Source organism: Calliphora vicina, chromosome 5 (assembly GCF_958450345.1).
Source record: "Calliphora vicina chromosome 5, idCalVici1.1, whole genome shotgun sequence".
Taxonomy (NCBI): domain Eukaryota; kingdom Metazoa; phylum Arthropoda; class Insecta; order Diptera; family Calliphoridae; genus Calliphora; species Calliphora vicina.
Genome location: NC_088784.1, coordinates 36,557,663 through 36,574,517, shown reverse-complemented (window position 1 = coordinate 36,574,517; position 16,855 = coordinate 36,557,663). Strand labels below are relative to the sequence as shown.

The window sequence follows — 16,855 nt, the reverse complement described above, 5'->3', positions numbered from 1 at the left end:
AATTTTTACACTGTACTTATTTGACAGCACGACTGTGTGTGTTATGTATACAAACTCTTTTGTACTAAGAGTACACAGCTCTCATAGTTAAGTACTACAGAGTACAGTGGAAATTTCTGATTAAGTACAGCTGCTTAAAAATCAATAAAATGAGAGTTTTCATTAAAAACTCCATAATTTAAGCATTTTATTAAGTAAATTATAATATATTAGGGAAATTTAGGGACTATTTTAGAAATTAAGGTAATTTAGAGAATTTTGTGGAAGTGTACTTTTGTGCTAGACCATGATTGTTAATTGCTTAGTATGGCGCATACGAAGTACAGCTACAGTTTATTCAACAAATGTTCAATTTTATAGGAGAATACATGAGGCTACAGTTGAGGGTAGCCGCATAAGTACACTTATATACAATATGTTGCGTTATTTTCGAGTTTTATTGGAAAATTTCCAAGGAAATCAATAAACAGTTAATGGAAATAGTAGTATTTAAGAAAAAATTTAAATTTTTTGTAAAATTAGCTGAAATATTTTAGTTTTCAGTGATTTTTTTTAACTTTTGTAGTTATTTAAATGTTTTAATGATTAGTTTCATATTTTAAAATTTTTTTTAAACTTTTATGCGAAGGTTACTACATATGTTTTAAGAACACGACTTCAAGAGTGTAAATGTGCCAAATCTGACATAGTTACAGTAAAGTTTGAACGTTTTTAGTGGTACACATGCTTTGATAGTTTATTCATATGAGTGTGATTTGTGTTTATTAGAGAGTACACAGAGAAAACAGATTCGTAATAGAAACCGAATTTGTTACCAATCGAATGATTCCACTTTGGTGATCGAATTTTACAGTTGTAGCTACAAAATTTTAGAAGAGGTAACAAAAGTTTGGTTGCTTCAACCGAAATTCTTCTTTACCAACTGACTTTCTGTTGATGGAACCGAAAAATTCTATGTTTGCAACCGAATCATTCGATTGGCAACAAATTCGTTTGCTACTACGAATCTGTTTTCTCTGTGTAGAATAATAGCTTGTCCAATAACTTAATTAAAATCGAACACTTTCATGCAATGATTTTTTATGATTTCTTGCTTGAAATGTTTAAATTCATTTCTTTACACAATGTGTTAAAGGCGAATTTATAGGACCATCACGATTGAATTTGGAATTCATCATGAACAGTTGAATGAAGTAGATAGACCTACTCAAGGCGAATTTATGACAGTTGCAGTAGAGAACATAGTCAAATTTGAGCAAATTCATTTATTTAGGCAATTCCATATCATAGTACGTGACATTTGTACGCCTATGGAGCGGAATAGATTTTGCCAAAATAATTTGGTCTTTATGTTCCATTCAGAGGCTACTATATTTTAAAATAATAAAAAGTTCTTTCGAAACATTGTTGTCCAAATATCGAGCGAAATAAGGATATATCGTACGTGACATAAAACGGTAGTCATTTTGAGGTACATTTAGTTAATCAGTGTCAATCAGTATTAAGCCTTGACTATAAAGCTATCCTGTATAAACTAGTTTTAAATTCAATTTGGACATATGGAATCCATTTTAAAACTACAATGCTACCCGAATTCGCTTTTTATAGTTCTCACCCAGAGCGAAGCGTGATAAAGGCTTCGTAGAGCCGATCTAACAACCAGTTAAGAAGAGATCCATTTGTCCATAAAATATCTTGTTAGAGAACAATTAGATTTGAATTCTTGTTAAATCAAAACTACAAAAAATTTTCGTGTTGAAAATCGCTCAAAATGTTTAAATCTATCACCATGATTTCGAATATGAAAATTGGCAAAAAATCATGAATCAGAATGATAGAACCACTTCTTTTTTGTATAGTTGTTGTTGTTGGGTTCCGGTACTTAGAATCGGCTGTCGTGGGAATGATCATAAATGATCAACTCATCCTGTTGAAATAGCACAATTTCTTGGACTTGAACAACATGCAGAACCCCCAGATTGAATATTGTAATTGTTTATGCTGCTACAACAACAAAAACAACCACTTCTTTTCCGCAAGTCGTTGAAGAAATAAGATACATCAAAGGAGAGAAAATATGGCAGAAGTGTTTTCAGACAAAAATATTTAAGGATTAGGAATAGTAAAAGCTAGAATGGTGTAGGATATAAAAACAATAATCCTTCTCCAATCTCTCAGAGATCGTCATAAGCCAGTGAATTTTTGAACATTATAAACATAGAAATGATAAATGCTACCAAATTACAAAATTAAGCACTTTCTTCAGTTAAACATTTCTAGAAACAATTCAGAAGTATTCACTTTCAAAACCTTGCAACTCCACTAATTATGAATTGGTCCTTAAATGGGAACTATCATCAATTATGAATCCATCGTCATAAAATTTAGTGTCCAATCTCTCACAGATCATGTTTAGTAAGTGACTTGTTTAACATTATAAACCTAGAAACAGCTTTTAATTGCTATCCAATTATAACATTAAGCACATTCCTATCCAGTAAAAAATTTCTAGAACCAATTTAGAACTATCCTCTTACAAATCATTGCCACTCCACTATTTAAGTATTTATGCCAGCTTTGGCCCTTGTAGGAATCTACTTATGTAAAAAAAACTTAAGCTTAAGCCAGTCAAAGTCGTAGTACAATTAAGCATCCATTTCAAATAAGTACCTATACAATATTGACTTCTCGTTTTCATGGCTTGTCGGGTTAAATTGTGTGCCAGTCACGTGCATCTATCTGAACATCCGAATGAATGAATGTGTGTTACTCTACTCATATCCATCCATAAGATGTGTGTTGTGGTGCTGTTTGTTGTATTTTATTTATATGAACTACAACATCGTCGTTGTACATCATCCATCCCATAACAGTACGGGTACTATACGAGTAAAAGTGTACTCTCGTAAGTATTATATAGTCAGTCATTCATATGGCCTGGCCGTCTGTCTAACATTAAGTTTATTGTGCCAATATTAAGAATACAGACATGTATGTAGCTACATAATATGAACTATTTGCATTGAAATGCAAAATTATACGCCATTTAGAGATACATAGATGAAATTTTATGAAGCATTAACTTTGGCACTTATATTTTTTTGGAATTTTGGGGAAATTTTTTAAATTCAATATCAAGTGGACGGACATTTTTTATATAGTAAATATGTACTGGAGAAAAATTTAAGTTTTTTTTTTTATAAAAATTAATTAAAATTATTTTAAAACTTCTATTCAATTTCAATATTTTAATAGAATTCATTAAAATAATGTTTTCCTTGATCAGATTTTTTTTTTGTAAATTTGATACCAACTGTTGTTTATTTCTCAGTTTAATATGATAAAACCACCTGTTGCTTCTTTTATTTTTAAGCAACATTTTGCATTTTGAGTAGTAAAGTTCTCTAAATAATAATAAATTAGAGATATGTAGAAAATGAAAACAGATTCACAGGGGACTCATCATTTCGGGCTTGTATTAAACGATATTATTATTTGCCATTTATTACATAGTATACAAATTTTGTTAAGATAACCAACATTTCGTACTACAACAATTGGTTTTATTGTCAACCTGAAAATTGTTCCTGTTAAAGTTTGAGAAAGGCTTGGATGTTTTCAAACTTGTTTAAATAATTGTAGGTGCATAAGACTTCAATTAAACGTTAATCAAACATTTCTTGAAGTGTGGGCGAATTCACCAATTAGTGCGAAATAATTTGACATATACAGTTTGTTTTGTCTCTCGAAATGAGAGCTCTCTTTGATAAAAATACAAGGTGGCGAGAGATATCACTGTTATTACCGAAAATTGCGTTATTTGATTTTTCCTCTAGAATGTAAATTATTTATGATTGGGAATTCTTGGACCAAAGAGTAATAATTTTTGAAAAACATTATTAAACTAAAGACATATTTTTATTTAGCAGAAAATCGAGTTGATTACTTTTGTTACGGTTACTTTAGAACAATTCGGAAGTTGGTGCAGTCTACATTCTTCTAGTCTTAATCGCTGATTACCATTGGCGTAGGTAGGGGGTGCTGGGGTGGGCAAAACCACCCCAGACTCGCATCTGCCCACCCCAGATAAAAATTTGGAAAGTCGCAGAAAGATTTTTTTGGATTTGTAGATTGTTCCGTTAAGAGATTCCTGTGCCCTAGAACATTAATCATGGGGTTTTTGGAACCCAAAAAGTTAAAAAATATTCCAATGCCAATCGTACAACGGAGCACATGTAATGTTTGGTTTTTACAAAATAAAAAAAAGGAGTACATATTTAAATAAAAAAAAAAATAATTATAAAAATATTTTATAAAATAAATTAGCAGTTTTAAATATTGAAAATGAAGTAGTTATGTTAGCAAACTGAATTTTTGTGATATTTTAGTTTTGTTTTAATAAAAAAATATTTTTTTTAATAAAAAAAATGGTTTATTTTTACTGTTTGGGAAGGGCACTTGCCCATCCCAGAATAATAGTCTAGCTACACTTATGCTTATCTTATCATCGATCTGATTTTATACTTTCTGAATTATATACATAATAATATTAGAGCAAAGTCTAGGTCCGCAAGTTATTTGTCAGATTAAATTGGATTTTATTAAAAAAGTCTTAGGAAGTTGTCATTTTTGTATTCTAACTATCCATTTAAATGTGTACAAGACAGTCTCTTAAGATATCAGAATTCTACCGAAACCCAATTTCAATCAACACATGGTTTGATATACTTTATGTGGATGCAGATAGAAACTTTCTTTTATTTACTATTTATATAGGGCTATTTCGTGTTAAAGTTTCCAAATAAATCAATTTATTGGGTAAGGTCACGAGAATTTTGCTATTGAAAACTCTCAAAATCTGTCCAAACATTGGTTTTAAAAGCATTTCTATTCTTGTGAATCAGATGTAGCAGAAATAGTTTTCAGAATAATGGACAAGATATCATCTAAAATCTGTAAAGAAATTTTCAACAACTAAAACTTCTCAAAAAATATGGTTTTTAACACAAAATAATTTTTTCACAAAAAATCGGGTTTTCACCAATAAATAGATTTAGAAAAAGAAATAGACAGACCAGAGTCCCTGAAGGGATTCGAACCCGCAACTATCAGACTGAAAAATAGGCTACCGGGCCAACCAAAGAAATAATTTTTCATTAAAATACTGGTTTTTTAACAAAGAAACCGATTTTCACCAAAACAAACTTTACATTTTTTTTCTTTGAAGCAATGCTTTCTAACTGCGGGACCTTTGAGGATGCGTAAAAGTAATTCAATTCAATATAAATTAATTAATTTATATATTATGTAAGTATGTATTTGCATGAAAATTGTCACATTAGTTTTGGAAGTATTTTGTGGTATTAAGATCTGTATTTAGTTATAGTTTCGACTTTGAAAGAGTTATCCTCATTCAAAAAAAACTTATCTAAATTCCGAACTAACTATTTTCAAAAGTCTCTATTTAACTACAAGATAGTAATGGTACATAATTCAGTGAACATTTTTAATATGAATGACCTATAATTAGTTATAACTTTAGGTCTTCATTGTAAATGTGGTTAAACTGAATATTTTTAAATTAAATAAAAATGTGAAGTAGTTTTAGAAAAATGTTTCATTTTAGCAAATTGAAAGATGGTTTGCATCTAAAAGATTCCCAATTAATCACCCCTATCTCGAATCAATATTTCATATGAAATATGTTCCCTTTTCCCATTTTTCGTTCATCAACTTTGTTCACGTGAAAAAATTCCCTATGTTGTGAAATTTTTAGATGGAATTTTGTAAACAATAAACAGCTGTTACAAACAAAATCAGCTATTGTGAATGAAAATTTCATGGGAATATCACGATAGCAATTTTATTTTCGAGGGTAATGGATATTTCATGGGAACATAAATATCAAATGTTGTTGCCGATAGGGGTGAATGTAAACAAATATCTTAGAAATCGAGAAAATTCCAATTCCAATTAAAATTGAGAAATAAAGATTGTTATTTTCAAATTGAGTATTTAAAATTGAAATTGAAAATAATCTCAATTTGAAATTATGAACATTTTGAGAACCATTTTGAACAAAATTTCAAAACAGTTTTCTTAAAATTGTACTTAGATCTTGATTCCCAAATGCTGGTACTGTTATTTTGAACACACAACATCTGGTAAACTAAAACGTATAGATTTAGTTAAAAGATTGTACTCAACTACCAAACAATCTGATGCAGTTATTCCAGGCGAATTTAACAAGTTGCCAGTATAAACTAATTTAATCAAATTATAGCGAATTCTTTAATTTTTCATATTTGAAGCTTGACATACTAGGTCCGAGCGAATATTTTTAATATGTGGAGCTGTTTATTAAATATCATTTGGATGTATTAAAAATGCCTGTTGCTTGAAATATTATCTAAAGTTAACTGTTTAAATGTAGGCCTTTAGCACTTACTATATCCCAGCAAAATGTTTTAAATATCTATTTAACTGAAACTTATTTAAATCACGAACATGCAATTATTATTTAAAAATCAACGTGATTTAAAATTGTTTAAATTGCTATGATTTACTTTAGGACATTAGCATGAACATTTTCAAAAAAACTCTATTTTACTATACTATAGTTTTTATTTTTAAGCTGTAGTATGTATAGAGCCATAGGCTATAGATTCAAAACGATAAAATGGTAACTATAACGTTAATTTGGATTATTTCGGTAATGGGATTTTGGCTTTTAACGAATTTGCCAAAGTCCGTATTCTGTAGATTTCATTAAACTCAATTAAAGAAAGTCAAATATTTGTATTTTTGTAATTTCAATTTATTTATAGAATAACGGTAATTGCAGTTCTTTCGGTGGCGGTAGCTTTGCGGTAACGGTATTTGGAGTGAAAGGGTATTTTAGGGATAACTGTAGCCAACAGCTATGTTTATACCATAGAGACACACAGAGATCGGAAACCACAGAGAAAGTATACATAGAGCGGAAACTCTCCTGTCAAAGACCTAACTCAGTTGTCAAAAACCTAAGCGGTAACAATTTATTAATAAAAAAACTATGTGAAACCAAAAACAACACTCGTATGTGTAACTTTTTTGAGTAATTTTTTGTTTGAATTTTTTTCTAGTTTCCGCTCTATGTGTATTTTCTATATGGCGGAAACTAGAAAAAGCTAAAATAAAAAACATACTCAAAATAGTAACACCTACGAGTGTTGGTCTAGTTTTTTTTAATAATACATTCTCGCCACTTAGGTTTTGGACAACTGAGTTAGGTGTTTGACAGCAGAGTTTCCGATCTATGTGTATTTATCTATGGTTTAGACTATTAATTTTTTTTGGCAATTTTAATAACCCAGCTTTAGTTGTTTTGTTTGTTTTGTACCAGGGAATTTTTCTACATAAAGTTCAAATCAAACTAAAATAAAATGTAAGGTGGCACACATAACAATGTATTAGTTGTATGTAGATTTTATTCTTGCCTTTGATCCTAGCATTGTATTATGAAAATAAATATAAATGAAAAGATTTTTAAAAAAAATTCCCCTAGCCATAGCTACAGCAAGATACGATCCTGGTTTTGATATTTATTATAATACAAGTTCTATTTTATAATAGCAGAAATATTGACAAAATTTTAATAAAATGTTATTAATTTATTATTACTGATATTCATCTATTATTATGGCCATCACTGTAGCTGTGGTACTGGCTTTTATATAAAAAAATATTCTAAAATATTTCTTTTAAATATATAAACACTTTTGTATTACATATTCTTTCAAGTATATAATGTTGCTACACTTTTGGTGCGCACTGTAACTTTAATACGTAAATGAGAACAATTGTATGGCACAATCAACATTGAGCAAAACAACTTTTTATACTAAAACACACTAAAGGCCAACAAGAATGATAACGCCCAGTATATTTTACAAATTTTTCAATAGTTTTATGCAAAATTAAAACAATAACAACATTTGATTAACAATAAAAGTGTGTAGAAATGATAAAAGTACTAAAAATAAAACAAATACCATACATTTATAGGAATTGTTTTTTTGTTTTGGTTAAGCAAGGCAGCTGTCATTTGTATGTTAGCAGCTAGTGTAAGAGTAGTACAAAGAGAAGAGCATTTGTATGGCCTGGTTTTGTACAGCAAAACAACGATTAATACTAAAAAACAGTCAAGGCATACAAGAATAAGTACAGTACAGTGAATTCATGAGCTAAGTATATAAGAAATGTGTTTGATGGTTTGTTGGCTGTTGGTGGAGGGAGGGGGGATTTCGTTGTAAACAGGGATATAAGAAAAGTAATATGTAGAGGTTTTTGTTTAAGGGTGGAGGGGTATACAATTTTACTTATAATTTTACAAAGTATATTTTTTGTATTTTTTTTTCTAAAATTTCTTTGCCACTACTGTTTGTTTGTTGTATAGCCTACTTAAGTATTTGGTAAAGAAATGTAAAGAAAAATAAAACAGTATTAGGTATATAGTCGTATATGAAAAATAAAGTAAAACAATTTAAGCAACTTAACAGCAAATAAAACTAATTGTTACACAGCCAGTCAGTCAAACAGTCAGTCAGACAGTCGCTCAACAAACTAACAAACGAATTTGTGTGTGTTTTTTTGATATGAAAAAATACAGGCGAATAAGTAAAAAATTTAAATTTCAGATACAATGTAAAACCGCAAGATAGTCTCTAACTAACCGGCAGACTAAACATCAAACTCTTTTTTTTGTATAAAAGGCGTTTCAATATTCAAACTGGAAGCAATTTGGAAGACTTAAATAATTAATGAAACTTCATTTTCTTATCGAATGCAATACATGGCCTTTTACTGTAAATTGAAGTTTTAGTATCTGTGTTCGCATTAAATAATCACTGTATTCATTTGGCCCAACACTGTATTATTATAATTTTGTTGTTTTTGGGTTTTTTACTCTCCTACGAATGAAAAAATACAGCAGCAAAACATTTTTTTAATACAATTCTTTTTTTTTTGTTCAATTCAATATGGCCAAAAAATTACACTCAATACATACAATTTTATGTAGTACAACAACAGAAAAAAACGTTGAACAAAAAAAAAAACATTTCACATATAAATAGTACAGTACAGTTGTAGTCCTAATTAACAAATACACTTAATTATTTATTAATATTTACACACACACAGAAGAATTCCTTAAGAAAACCCTTTTTCTGTTGGAACCATCGCCAACAAACAGCCAGAACTTAAGGAAAAAGCGCGCGCAAAAATTTCATTTAGTAAAATCAAAAAAAATTGCTGTTTCTTTAACAAAAATTTCCATCTGTGTATCTATATATTCAAACACAAAACTGACTCTGTAGACGACAGCAAAACGCGACCTACAAAAATAACTTTTGAGATTTATTTTTTCAAATTTTTCGAAATTTTTGAAGCCCCTTTTCCGAGCTTAAACTTTCTCGGATTTTTGTGAACACGCGAAAATAAAATACTACAAGTGTTGATTTTGGAATTGTAGTGGAAGATTTTTCACTTACCTGTGGAAAGAATTGATGAATTTTTTATCTAAATTGACGCACAAAAAGCACTTTTTTCGATTTGACACCGAAAAAATTTCTTTAGAGGATTTTCAATTTTTGTTTATTATGATTTGCTTTATTTTGTTGTTTTTGGTTTTTCTCTCTCACACACTCACACACAGAGCAAGACAGGCAGACAGACAAACAGACAGACGTTTTGTTGGTTAGTTAGTTAGTTGACTTTTGTTAAGCTCGTATAGATAGATAGATGGATAGTACTAGTACTACGTACGTTTCACAGCAGTATGAAAAATATACTTTTGATGAAGCTCTGGCAAACAGTTGAATTTTGTACTGAAAAATTTTCTGTTCAATTCGTTCAGTTCAATTCGGTGGTGGCTGGCTGGTTGGCGTTCTTCGTTCGTTACATTATTTAGTCTCAGTCTCAGTAGTAGTTGCAGTAGTAGTATTAGTTGGAAGTCTCGTATCTGTGTCTGTAGGTAGGTAGGTGTATGTGTGTGAACGATATGAACAGAAAAAGCAACAAACAAACAAAAATGTGCTTTTTTTCATACATATGCTTTCAGAGTATCGTATGCATGACGACGACAGCAACAACGTTGCTCATGATAATGTTAATGATGATGATGATGTTGACGATGTTGTTGATAATTATGATGATTTTGTACGAGTATTCATTCTCCTTTTTTACATTTATACGTCCAACAACATACTGCTAAGTAGATGATGGCATTCTGTTGTTGTTGTTGCTGTCGTTTTCCATATAATAGACCCAACAACATTGCTTAAGCATTCAACCAAGCCAACCTCATCTGAAATTCGTAACTACACTGCCGGTCATGGGAATAGATAAAAACTAAAAATTTGTATATATAAATTTGTCAATCAATTTTTCATTTGCCCTTTACATGATATCTATTCTAAAGCATTACAGGTAGCGGAGTCGATATAGCCATGACCGTTTGGCTGTGGAAATCGACTTTATGAAGCCCCCAAATAAATATGATTGATACATATGTAAATATATCGGGTATAGTCCTGGTTTGGTTGCTTTTAAAATCGGGAAAATCGGCTCACAAATGTCTGAGGAACCGAAAACATCGATTTGTTTACCTATTTTTAAACTATCAGGCCTATCATAGAATTCCATTCCGATCGGAAGCGGAATTAATTCCGTATTTCGCTTCTTCAAAAAAAGTGGAACGAAAATTTCATTCGGAATGAAATCTCTTACTGTTTTCTAAGTGATATTGATATTGGGTGCCCGATAGACCAGTCGATAGTGTGCTGGACTATTAATCTGATGGTTGCGTATTCGATTCCCGTCAGAGACTCTGGGTGTATCTGCAGACAAGCAAAAAACTTCGCAGTTTGTGTTTGTTAAAAAAAAAAAACAACGAACGAACGAAACAAGCCAATTTCGGATACTCTGTTCTAAAGTGAAGCGTATCACAGAGAGAGCATTCTGCATCGGTCGAAACAAATAGTAGTCAGAAGGACACGGTCTGGACTATAAAGCTTCAAATGAAACAGTTACGTTCGGTACAGGTTCCCTGTGATTTTCTGGTCAGAATAGATAAGACCCTTTTGGTCCCACCAAATACAGAGAATTACTTTTGGTGTCGATTCGGCTGGTTGGCCAGGCACATGCGATCTCTTACACTTGGGTTATATCCATGGATCGGTGTAAAAATGATTTTCTTTTATAGCATTCAAGCGGCATTTCTGAAATACCAAATCGTCTTTCAAGGTCTTTCAGCTTCAATTCTTATGGTACCCAATTTTCCAGCTTTTGGATAATTGCAAACGATTGAGTGTCTCCCAATGATTTTGCAAGCTCTTGTTGAGTTTGATAACAATCTTCATGGAGTAATGCCTCCAATTCTTGGTCTTCAAACTTTTTTGGCTGGCCTGGCGATCTTTGTCTTCCGTCACTCAAATTGCAACTAATATCATACAACCCCATATTGCACAAGCCTGGAGAACAGAAACCATAAATGGTTCCTGGACTAGAAGTAATGTAGTAAAACCATTAGCCACAATAATAATTAAAGGGTTGGAAACTGTAGAGGCTGGACTTAGAGACGAACAGGCTAGGTTTCGTCCACATCGTAGTTGTGTCGATCAGGTAAACACACTTAAACATCCGACAGTACGGTTTTATGGAGAAAGTCTAAAGAGTTGGCTTAGAAATAAATGGAATGATGAAACTTGGCTGGCCAATGAATAGATCAGGCAGCGGCTACAAGTTTTTATAAATAAAATCCTTAGCATTATATGTATGTGGCATATACTGGCCCAAATAACAAAGCTTCGCCAACGAAGAGCCCATACACATACAAATATAACGCAGAAAGTGGAAATAGATAGGACACACCTTACAAAAACATAAAGTAAACTGGATGGCGCTGAAATTGAACAAAGAGGAAGACCCAAAAATATATGGCGTAGGTCTGTAAGGAACGAACTAGCTGACATCAATAAATCATGGGATGAGGTAAAAATAATTGCGAACAACAGATTAAGTTGGAAATAACTTGTTGAAGCCCTATGATCCCTCGAGGAATAAAAAAAGGAAAAACAAGTAAGAGAGCTATATTCGGCTGTGGACCGATTTTGCTGATTTAAATAGGAAATTTCTCGAAAGCATGCCTGACAGAATTATAGAAGATTTGGATCCCGAAGGTATCTGGGGTCTTCAGAAAATTGATTTCAACAGACGAAGAGACAGACAGACGGACATGGCTTAATAGACTCCGCTATCTATAACGATCTAGAATATATACTTTATAGGGTCGGAAAATGACAAACTTATATATGTATACCCTTCTCACGAAGCTGAAGGGTATAAAAATACTGACGTCCCATGTAACCTAGCGTGAAATCGATTATCACTTTAGTGTATCTAAATAACCTAGAGTGTAGTCACTTTAAACGTGTATTTTGTTTTTGCATTGTATAAATTAGTTACATATTTTACCCACCAGATGTAATCTATTGGAGAGTTGTAGGAGAAAGAATTGTTTACAAGCAATCGGTCAATTGACCCTTAGTCACGTAGCTAGTTAGACCCATTATACATTAGGCAATTTAGTTGCGTAAGTCTCTCGTGTTTGTTGATGTCAAAGGTAAGGTCGGGTTAAGGAGAAGACAATTTTTCATGTTGTTTTGTTGTTGGGCAAGAGACTTGCGCAACTAAATTGCCTAATGTAAACGGGGTCTTATGTAACTAGTTGTCACCCTAAATTACAAGTAAAATCACTAGTTCGGTAAAGTCTCCTAGAACTGATGGAGGTGGTACATATGTATCTGTACCATCCGTACCGAAAGTTTTACCTTATTCAGGTTGAACGTTAGTGTAAATTGTTCTTACACTTGCTGTTACACTTCTTCTTTCTCATCATTCCGGAACATCATTATCATCATTACTGCTGTTATTGTTGTTGTTATTGTTCTTATTATTATCAAAAAATCATTTAAACGTTCTACGCTTTAAATAAAACTGCAAACGAATGCGAATGGCTGGCTACTCGAACAAAGTTGTTTGTTTGTTTGCATTATTTTGTTATTTTGTTATTTTTGCATTCTTTACGGCGACTAATCTCGTATAACAGCAACAACAAGAAATACGAGAAAATTTTAACCGAAATTATTAGTATTATTTTTAAAAAGTGACTTTGGCTTTACAAAATAAAATGAAAAATAAAATAAAAGTATCATCAGTCCAGTCCATTTGTCGGTATGTTGGTCATTTACTCAGTTATCATTTCGTGACACCAAACAGTAACAACTGCAACAACAATTATCATCATCATCTACATATAAACATCATTATTAGCATTGTCATCATCATTAGAACAAATAACAAGTTGTATTTATTAAGAGCAACAAACTGTTTAACTACTGACTGACAGAGAGCGTAAAACATTCGTAGGGGGCAGGCATTTGTTAATGAGGGAACAAACCGAGAAGGAGATAATGGTGTTGTTGGGGTTATTGGTTGGTTGGTATTGCTAGTGGTGTGACTGTCAGTGGTTAAATATTTTGTCAATATCTGACAGCCTTTTTATTTGTTTATGCAACCTGGTATTTATTTGTTTATTTTTAGGAGTATAGACTTTGAAATTTATGTAGGTGTTGGTAGGTATAGGGTGAGAGTAATTTTTTTTACAATTTGTTTTCAATTATTATACAATATGCGAGTAAAGGTCAACACTTTTGATGCGTTGTATAAGCATAGGATTGAAAGTGTAAAGATTTTTGGTTAGCTTTTTGATATCTAGAAAATTGTAGGATATAGGTACAATTGTTTAAATTGTGCGAGATAGTTAAAAATAATAAACTCGAAATCAGTTTGCTTTTTAAGTTTAACTATATAGTACCGGTAATTGTTAAAATATTGATCGTCCAACATTTTTCTCTTCATTCTAATCTCCATAGTGATTGTTAATATTGTTAATGTTCTGCGTTAACTCGATGTGTACACAGATCTTCAGGATGGAGTGAAGTGGTCTTGGATTAGATTAAGGAGTCCGTAAGCACTAGGAACCAATGTATTTTTTGTGCCGCTCTACAGTTCACCATAACAGGTTCAGTTCACGAAAAGTGGGAGGATTGGAAGTGTACCAGAGACATGTTCTTAATAAGGAGTGTGGTAATATATCTATATATATAAAAATGGATGTTTGTATGTGGGTATGTATGTGTGTATGTATGTGTGTATGTATGTTCCGAATGAACTCAAAAACGGCTCCACCGATTTTGATGAAATTTTCACGGAATCTTCAGAAAAGCATAGCGTGTAATACTGTAAAGTCATATACATAAATACTTTTAATAAAGGTTTTATTCAAATAAAATTTGTTTTCGAAAGGGCATCCACGTCTAGAGTCGCAGAAAAGGGAAGAGATCGAGAATCACGGCTTCAGCAAATGCATCGCAGTCCATCTTCATCGAGTGCTGCAGAAACACCTCAACAGCATATAGTTGTTCGCTCACGAATGGCTCGATCAAGAGAAAGAATCGATTTAAAGTTGCCCGGATTTTATTACAATAAGTATGATGACTACAGGAATCACAAGGATGTACTAATTGGCGCAATGAACAAACATTACTTACATTGCAGCATTTTGAAGTTCCCTAAGGAATCCCCGGGAATGTGCTGTTTGAACGGTAAAGTTATTCTGCCTCCAGTTATTGAGCCGTCTGAGCTGCTACTAAGTTACATTTCCGGCGCCAATCCTATTTCCAAACACTTCCTTCAAAATATCCAAAAGTACAACACATGCTTTCAAATGACGTCGGCTTCATGCCCACTAGCGTTTTTAATTTCTCGACCTTTTTTGATTCCCGAGAATCGGTAAATTTTTTCTACATTCCCGGGTACCCGGCTTCTCCCGAAATATATAATGATACTGTAAATTAGGAATATTATAGCGAAATTTCATATAAAAATTAAATATCAGAGCTTCAATTAATTAATAAAATTTGAGGTTAATTAACTAAAATCTTATTCAGTAATACAAGAATGTCAGTCTTTCATTCCATAAATCCATTTGTAATATTTCATTTTTTGATTCATTCCAAAGCCTTTGTTTAAACTGAATTAATTTTAATGTTAATTAATAACAGAATTTATTCAAACTTTGAATGATTAAATTTTTGTTAAATCAAATCATTTACAAATTGAATTGAAAAAATTGTCTTAAGCCTTTTTGTACTAGATTTGAATTGAAGAAAAATTTAATCAATTAATAAATTTTTGAAGCTATTTTGTTATTGATTTGAAGAAGAAATTTAAAGAAATTAGAATGATTCAATAAGAAATAAGAAATAAATTCTATAAATAATGAATTCACTTTTAAAATTACATACGAAAAACCCCAAATAAATAATAATAATAAGCGGTCTATTATTGCCGAGATATAAGCAAAAACTTTTCACTGTTTTTTGGTGAAAAAAATAGAGTTCTAACTTGTTTTCTATGTATTTTCATCAGTTTTTAATTCCCGGGATGCCCGACTAAAAATCCTGGGAATCGGGTAGTGAAAAATTGGCAAAATTCCCGGGAAATTTGTACCGGGAAGTCCCGGGATAAAAACCCTAATGCCCACCTTTAAAGGCTTCCCAATGACGATACGAAAAATTCCAATTGATCCCTCCACAAATGAGATTTAATTTCCGGACTTCTGCCAAATGCAAATGAATATTCAAGACGTTGTCGACAAAGTATTCCCAAGTCTTACAACGAACTACAACAATTCGGATTGTCTGTGGGAACATGCAATTTTGGCATCAACAAATTCAATTAACAAGATCAATAAGCAAATACAATTGAAACTGCCTTGCAAAACAATAAAATACAAATAGTTTGACACAGTAATGAACGAAGAACAAGCCGTCGATTATTCTACTGAATTTTTGAATTCATTGGATCACCGACTTTGTCCGAAACTGTATATTAAAATAGAGATGCAATATAAAACAGATATTTTCTAAGGGCCAGCAACGCGGACCGGGTTCAGCTAGTACAGAATAAAAGTTAAGCCTATGTCGAACTAAATCACGTGTAGAATTCCCAACAAATCGTCGGACTACCAAGCTAAACATATTCAACTGTTATGTGAAAACAGTTCCTTATAGGGACGTGAAACATGGAAAACAGCTCGCTGTAACCTCAAAGTAATGCATGTTTTCATCAAGCTTAAAGATTTTGGGCCAAAATCTGTCTGTGCGGCACAGGCCGGACAGACACCAGTTGAATAAGAAATCAGAAGGTGAAAATGGCGATAGATAGGACATGCTTTGCGTAGACTACAATCAGACATCACCAGAAACAATGGAATAGACTGGAATCTACAAGGCTGAAAGAAGTAGGAAGCGACGCCCAAGCCATGCATAGCGTAGACGGTTGTATGTAGAAGCCGTAAAAGCCAATAAATCGTGAAACAAGTTAAAGTCATTGTAACAGATAAATGAGAATGGTACGCAATCGTAGAAGCGCCATGCTCTTTATAGGAACCAAAGGAATATGGGGCATTATTACCTATTGTATCTTATTACATATTGTTCTTAGCAAAATGTGTCCCAAATAGCTTAGATATCTCTTTCTTCAATCTTTCGAAGAAAAAAATATTTAAAAAAAAAAAAATTAATATTTTTTTTTCCAAAATCAAAAACTTGTTTGACTTTTTTTTAAAAATAACCGATTTTTTCATATTTTTCGAATAAAGAAGTGGCCACTTAAAATCCGTACGCACTGTAGTAATCATAACAAAGCTCCCAGTTATCAAAATGAAAAAAAGATTTACATATGTTTT

At 31.9% G+C, this 16,855-nt stretch overlaps 1 protein-coding gene across 1 annotated transcript in view; it reads right to left on the bottom strand.

Moving 5' to 3' along the window:
- Nucleotides 1-9,696, bottom strand: part of HmgZ (HMG protein Z) — a 32,852-nt gene extending 23,156 nt beyond the window's left edge. The window contains exon 1 of the mRNA XM_065511942.1: nucleotides 9,534-9,696. The gene's annotated coding sequence lies outside the window, so the exon portion shown is untranslated. The remainder of the gene's footprint in view (nucleotides 1-9,533) is intronic.
- Between the last annotated feature and the right edge of the window lie 7,159 nt (nucleotides 9,697-16,855).